The sequence below is a fragment of the Palaemon carinicauda genome, chromosome 5 (assembly GCF_036898095.1).
Source record: "Palaemon carinicauda isolate YSFRI2023 chromosome 5, ASM3689809v2, whole genome shotgun sequence".
In the NCBI taxonomy this organism is placed as follows: domain Eukaryota; kingdom Metazoa; phylum Arthropoda; class Malacostraca; order Decapoda; family Palaemonidae; genus Palaemon; species Palaemon carinicauda.
In genome coordinates this window covers 192,837,869-192,845,368 of record NC_090729.1, presented here as the reverse complement: position 1 = coordinate 192,845,368, position 7,500 = coordinate 192,837,869, and the positions used below count along the sequence as shown (strand labels likewise).

Genomic DNA, 7,500 nt, shown 5'->3' with positions numbered 1-7,500 from the left:
CTCTCTCTCTCTCTCTCTCTCTCTCTCTCTCTCTCTCTCTCTCTCTCTCTCTGGAAAAGATGCTTCCTAAAGTCTTTAGACGGATGCTGGCACTTCCTTAACAGGGCTAGAACGATCACGAACCTACCAAACGCAATCCAAGGGGCTGCACCTCTTCAAGACATTGGCACCAACGCCAACCAGCCACACCCCCCCCCACCCAGCCTCAACCCTCAGCCTATTTCAATTTCCAAAGATGAGTGGTGGGTTGCCACATCTGCAATATATATATATATATATATATATATATATATATATATATATATATATATATATATATATATATATATATATATATGTATATATATATATATATATATATATATATATATATATATATATATATATGTATGTATGTATATATATATGTATGTATATATATATATATATATATATATATATATATGTATATATATATGTATGTATATATATATATATATATATATATATATATATATATATATATATATAGATAACTGGATGACCTAAATGGAATCATCTTTATGATAATAGCTTCTGGTCGGCCAAGGAATCGAACCTAACCCAAGAAACTAGGGTTACTGTAACTTTAACCACCCAGTCACTTGTTTTTTTAGGGCCGAGTTCGATTCCCTGGCCGACCAGAAGCTTTTATCAATGTTGATTCCCCCTTGGGTCTCTGAACTCATCGATGAGAGAATCCAGATATCAAGAGGTATATGCTGCTAATATGAATATATATGCAAAACACATGTCCAAAGTCATCGCATACATGCATCATATATAATTTATATATATATATATATATATATATATATATATATATATATATATATATATATATATATATATATATATATATATCACATTTCGCAGGATATACTTTTACTTAAATATCATTGCTAAGCAAAAAACTAAAGGAGAACAAACTTGAGTTTTACAAAACGTGCATGAACACTGTCAAATAATCCATATTGGATTATTCGAGAACTTTGTGGTCTAAAGATAATCCTATATATATTTCCTGTATCCGAAGAGGATCTAAAGTCCTTTCATGGAATTAGCTAACCTCAGCTGCAGCCTGGCTTCAGGTGAGTCACTAGTACCACAGATACTGAAAGTTGCAATGCTTTCCGTCTTTTCTTTCTATGGGAATATCCTTTATGGGGAAAAAGCAGACTAGTTTTACGCACACACATTATTTATTTATTAATTTATTATATATATAAATATATATATATGTGTATATATATAAATATATATATATATATATATATATATATATATATATATGTATATATATATATATATATGTCTATATATATATATAAATAATAAATAAATAAAGAATGTGTGTGCGTAAAACTTACGCATACATTATTTATTTATATATTTATATTTATATATCTATATATATGTACATATATATATATATATATATATATATATATATATATATATAAGTATATATAGATATATATATATATATATATATATATATATATATATATATATATATATATATATATATATACATGCATGCTTATAGCATCCTTCTGTTCCATCTAGGGTTCTAGCTTAGCAAATAATAATAATAACAATAAGAATAATAATAATAAAGCCACAAAAATAGCAATTAAATCATTCTCTCATATATTTTAAGAAGTATTTCATAATAAAACAATTGTATGAAATTCTGTATAATATATGCAAAAAGTATATACTGTATAAATAAGAGCACAATAACGATTAAATTTCTGCCACGGGTTAGCCGTTTTCAAGATCAATAATGAGCAAATGAAAAAAAAGAGAAAACGTATGACTCGTATTTCTTGGAAATGCTATGAATCCTTGCTAGTTAGCGAGCTTACATGACATAATTTTTCATCCTTTACTTCGCTTATTTTTTCTATAAAAAACTTTATTTGCTTGTTTTTTTAATGATTAGCTAGCGAATTAATATTTTCAATTAATCAAAGACGTAAAATGGAAATAATCGGAGATGACGTCATCAATGGTAATGGACCAGAACCGCTTGGTGAATTTTGATTGACAGTTTTACTCGGACATAAGCGTGTTGAAATTAGTTACATTTGATGTAATTCAAAAGCAAACTTGTTATTATTATAATTTTCCTTTTGTTAAATTCTATGCTCATTTGCATAAGGCTGGTTATAGCACATTTTATCATTAATTTTGTTTCATGTCGGGAAAATGTACTACAGTACTTTGAGTACAGATTTGAAATTACTTCTCGAGATATATATATATATATATATATATATATATATATATATATATATATATATATATATATATATAATATATATATATATATATGTGTGTGTGTATATATATATATATATATATATATATATATATATATATATATATATATATATATATGTATATATATACATATATACACACACATATATATATATATATATATATTTATTTGAAAGAATTAAAACAATCTTAAGCAACAATTCGTTGTGCCAATCCGAGCACAAAGGTCCACACCAAGCCTCCATTTCCATTTAAAGCCTTAAAACTGCTTACAGTCCACCCTTGATTAAAGGTCAGTGTTGGCATGAGGCCACCTTGATCAATAACAAACAATCAACAATAGCGGAGACACTTTCTCATTCAGTTTGCAAATTCTGCTTTCAATGACAGAACATTGATAATATAAAGCTTAATGTATATATTATATTAAGAGAAGTTCAGTGCTAAATATAAACGTAAAAATATAAGGAAACTTATAATGAATAATGATGATGATGATGATGATAATAATAATAATGATAATGATATTATTATTATTATATGCTAAGTCACAACCCTAGTTGGAAAAGCAGGATGCTATAAGCCCAGGGGCCCCAACAGGGAAAATAGCCCAGTGAGGAAAGGAAATAAGGAATAAGGAAAAATAAAAATGTTAGGAATAGTAACATTATTAAAATAAATATTTCCTATTTAAAAAATGATAATTTGACAATGATAATGATAATAATAATGATAATAATAATAATAAATACGTCTGATTATGCACATCGGCAAAATACGTTACCATCTGAGCTAAGGTTCAACTGCCTTATTGCACGAGCGCACGCGCGATTGTTTGTTTGTTTGTTTGTGCGTGTGTGTGTATGTATGTGCGTGTTGTTTTCTTTCTTTGCTTGTTCAAGAACTGTTTCCTTCCACCACTGAGATCCTTTACTCCCATAATCATTCGTCATTATTTCTTCAATAATTATTTACCATTACTTTCAGGAAGTATGTTTTTCTGCCATTTCCCCTTTGGGAGGAAATACAGGTTGTAGTTAAGGTTGTACTTGTAATTAATTCTTATTATTTTATTTGTTGCCATCCTGGAATTAGTTAGTTAAGAACTCTCTCTCTCTCTCTCTCTCTCTCTCTCTCTCTTCTCTCTCTCTCTCTCTCTCTCTCTCTAGATGTCAGGATGCCGGAAAACTTTAAATCAATCAATCAATCTCTCTAAATTTATGTATATATATATATATATATATATATATATATATATATATATATATATATATATATATATATATATACTGTATATACATAATTTAAACACAAACAATATACATACACATTATATTTTTATATATATATATATATATATATATATATATATATATATATATATATATATATATATATATATATATATAAAAGGCTACATGCACACAATTGCATGAAATACAGTTCATGAGATACAAGATACAGCTAATCCTGTAGTAAACCTTTTGGAATTTGGATTTCGTTATACTTAAACGGCTTCCACAACACCATAAAAAGATGAAACAACTAAAGAATAGCAAATGTTATTCTTTCCTGAAATCAGCATGGCTGACAAGTGACAGCCGTATTTAGGATGTCAGCACTGAGGGGGAATCATTTCTATAAGGTCTTGTTAAAATGATGCTGAACTTTTATCAACAAGGGATCGTGCAGTAGTTGATTTAGATACAGCAATTTCTGTATTTTTATATAAAGAGAGAGAGAGAGAGAGAGAGAGAGAGAGAGAGAGAGAGAGAGAGAGAGAGATTTCCAATATTTTTACACACAACCAGACACTCGTAAGCTGACGTGAATTCGTCCCATAAAACAGAGAGAGAGAGAGAGAGAGAGAGAGAGAGAGAGAGAGGAGAGAGAGAGAGGAGAGAGAGAGAGAGATCCAAATATTTTTACATGCATACACTCGTAAGCTGCGTGTTGCAAGTACTCTAGTTGACATGAATTTTGTCCATAAATGAGAGAGAGAGAGAGAGAGAGAGAGAGAGAGAGAGAGAGGAGAGAGAGAGAGAGAGAGAGAGAGAGAGGAGAGAGAGAGATACTCCGTACATGTTGAACGTAAATTTAATACTTTTTACAAAGCGAAGAAGAATGCTTGTGAGAATACTTGGGAGTCAGCTGACAGTTTTAGGAAAAAGGGGATTTTGACTTCGTTCTTGCATCTAATGTATTTTTTCCTTTTTATTTACTTTACATTTTTCTTTCTCTGCGATAATTCACATAAAATCTACACAGCCAAAAATATATGTTAATTAAAGATCAAATAGTATATATAAGTTTCAGAAATGAAGGTGTGAAGTTTTTTTATAAACGTAGTTTGATAACTAGAAATGACTTCTTCCTTCGACCTTATTAATCCTACTGTACTGCAATTGTGCAAGTTAAGTTTAATAAACATAAGAAATTAATATAACTATACATGGCGCTCTTCATTACTTAGTAGGCTAAACTATCGATACAAACAAACTAAGAATGTGAAAGAGGGAAACAGCAAGCTATCTACTAAGAATATGAAAGTGAAACAGCAGGCTATCTATCGACTAAGAATATGAGAGAAGGGAAACAGCAGGCTAACAATCCACTAAGGATATGAAAGAAGGGAAACAGCAGGCAAACAATCTACTAAGAATATGAAAGAAGGGAAACAGCAGACTAACTATCGACTAAGAATACGAAAGAAGAGAAACAGCAGGCTAACTATCGACTAAGGATATGAAAGAAGGGAAACAGCAGGCTAAATATCTAATAAGAATATGAAAGAAGGGAAACAGCAGGCTAACTATCTAATAAGAATATGAAAGAAGGGAAACAGCAGGCTAACTATCTAATAAGAATATGAAAGAAGGGAAATAACAGACTAACTATCTACTAAAAACAGCAGGCTAACTAACGACTAAGAATATGAAAGAAGGGAAACAACAGGCTAACTATATGCTAAGAATATGAAAGAAGGGAAACAGCAGGCTATCTATTAAGAATATGAAAGAAGGGAAACATCAGACTAACTATCTAATAAGAATATGAAAGAAGGGAAACAGCAGACTAGCTATCTACTAAGAAACAGCAGGCTAACTATTGACTAAGAATATGAAAGAAGGGAAACAACAGGCTAACTATATGCTAAGAATATGAAAGAAGGGAAACAGCAGGCTATCTATTAAGAATATGAAAGAAGGGAAACATCAGACTAACTATCTAATAAGAATATGAAAGAAGGGAAACAGCAGACTAGCTATCTACTAAGAAACAGCAGGCTAACTATTGACTAAGAATATGAAAGAAGGGAAACAGCAGGCAAACAATCTACTAAGAATAGGAAAGAAGGGAAACAGCAGGCTAACAATCTACTAAGGATATGAAAGAAGGGAAACAGGATAATAAATAAAAGGAAATGAAAAATGTCACAGGGAAGTGAAAGAGGACGAAGCAACTCGAAGTCTGTTTTTGTACATTGTTTTCGAGCGTCTTTTTTTCCCCCCCACATCGAGTACCGACAGCGAGCTGACGCCCCCCCCCCCCCCCCCCTCCCCCGGGTGACATATTCGGTGTCTTCAGTGTAAGAGATCTCGCGATGTCTGCCAGCAATGCTTTTGGTTTTTGTTTGCATTGTTTACTTTGCTTGCTTTGAAATACCTCTTTAGATACAGACTTTTTTTTTAAAATTAATTTCATCGTACTTTGGCGATATACATATCAAAAGATATTTTCTATCGTATACCTAAGTTACTGAATTTATCGTGTGTGTATATATAAATTTATATATATGCATATGTATATGTATGTATATATATATATATATGTATATATATATATGTATGTATATATATATATGTATATATATATATATATATATATATATATATATATATATATATATATATATAATGTAAGGACTGAATAAGACCTTATTAAAAGCAAGTTATTGATACTGTGATTTTACCTAAATCATTTATCAATTTTAATATATATACATATATATATATATATATATATATATATATATATATATATATATATATATATATATACATACATACATATATATATATATATATATATATATATATATACAATTTATATTTATACGGAGAAAGAGAATGTTGTGCTATTTACTTTTGGCACACAGTATTCGGCTCAATTGCAATGTGCACGAATCTCTTCCTGTTCCAACAACTCCATGGTAATGTTCCTTAAAAGGAGGTGGAAGTTGGAAGCCTAACGCGAGGAGAGAGAGAGAGAGAGAGAGAGAGAGAGAGAGAGAGAGAGAGAGAGAGAGAGAGAGGCCTCCCCACGATTGGCCTCGGAGCAACCTATTTGAACATTCTCTTTTGGCTCCTGCACGTCCTAACAGAGGATGCAGGAAAGAAGATTGAGAGAGAGAGAGAGAGAGAGAGAGAGAGAGAGAGAGAGAGAGAGAGAGAGAGAGAGTGAGAGAGAGAGGCCTTCCTACGATTGGGCCTCGGAGCAGCCTATTTGAACATTCTCTTTTGGCTCCTGCAGGTCCTAACAGGGGATGCAGGAAAGAAGACTTCGAGAGAGAGAGAGAGAGAGAGAGAGACTTAATTTCAGTTTTTTTCACAATGGGATACAAAAGAGGAAAATAAAATTTAGAGAGAGAGAGAGAGAGAGAGAGAGAGAGAGAGAGAGAGAGAGAGAGAGAGAGAGAGAGAGAAGAATATGAATTTTATGAAATGAAGGGGCATGCTTTGTTGGTTTAAAGGCCGCCCATGAATGGCAGAGGCATGGGACAATGGCAATGCCCAAGCTAGCAGGTCAATGCCCTAGAGACTGGTCATATTTTATTACATATGATCAGCGCTCAAAGACCCTCCACCTAAGATAGGGCCAGGGAGGGCCGGGCAATGGCTGTTGACGAGTTAGCAGGTAGACGTATAGGCTCTCCCAACACCCCAATCCTTAGCTCACAAGGATGGTGAGGTTGCAGACACCAAAGAAACTATCGAGCTTGAACGAGACTCGAACCCCAGTCCGGAAGATCACCAGGCAGGGAAAATACTGGAATGTATACAAAAGGAACTACATAGGATGAAAAGAATATAATTTGTGAAGGAAAGTTAGACTAGCAAGGAGAAGCTGCTAAGGTAGAAAAGATGGATTGTAATTGTAAGGAGGAATTGTAATGTTTAAGAGTAACTATGG

At 31.8% G+C, this 7,500-nt stretch overlaps 1 protein-coding gene across 1 annotated transcript in view; it reads left to right on the top strand.

Moving 5' to 3' along the window:
• Positions 1-7,500, top strand: part of LOC137641694 (serine-rich adhesin for platelets-like) — a 289,845-nt gene that overhangs the window by 1,104 nt on the left and 281,241 nt on the right. The gene's annotated exons all lie outside the window — the stretch shown is intronic.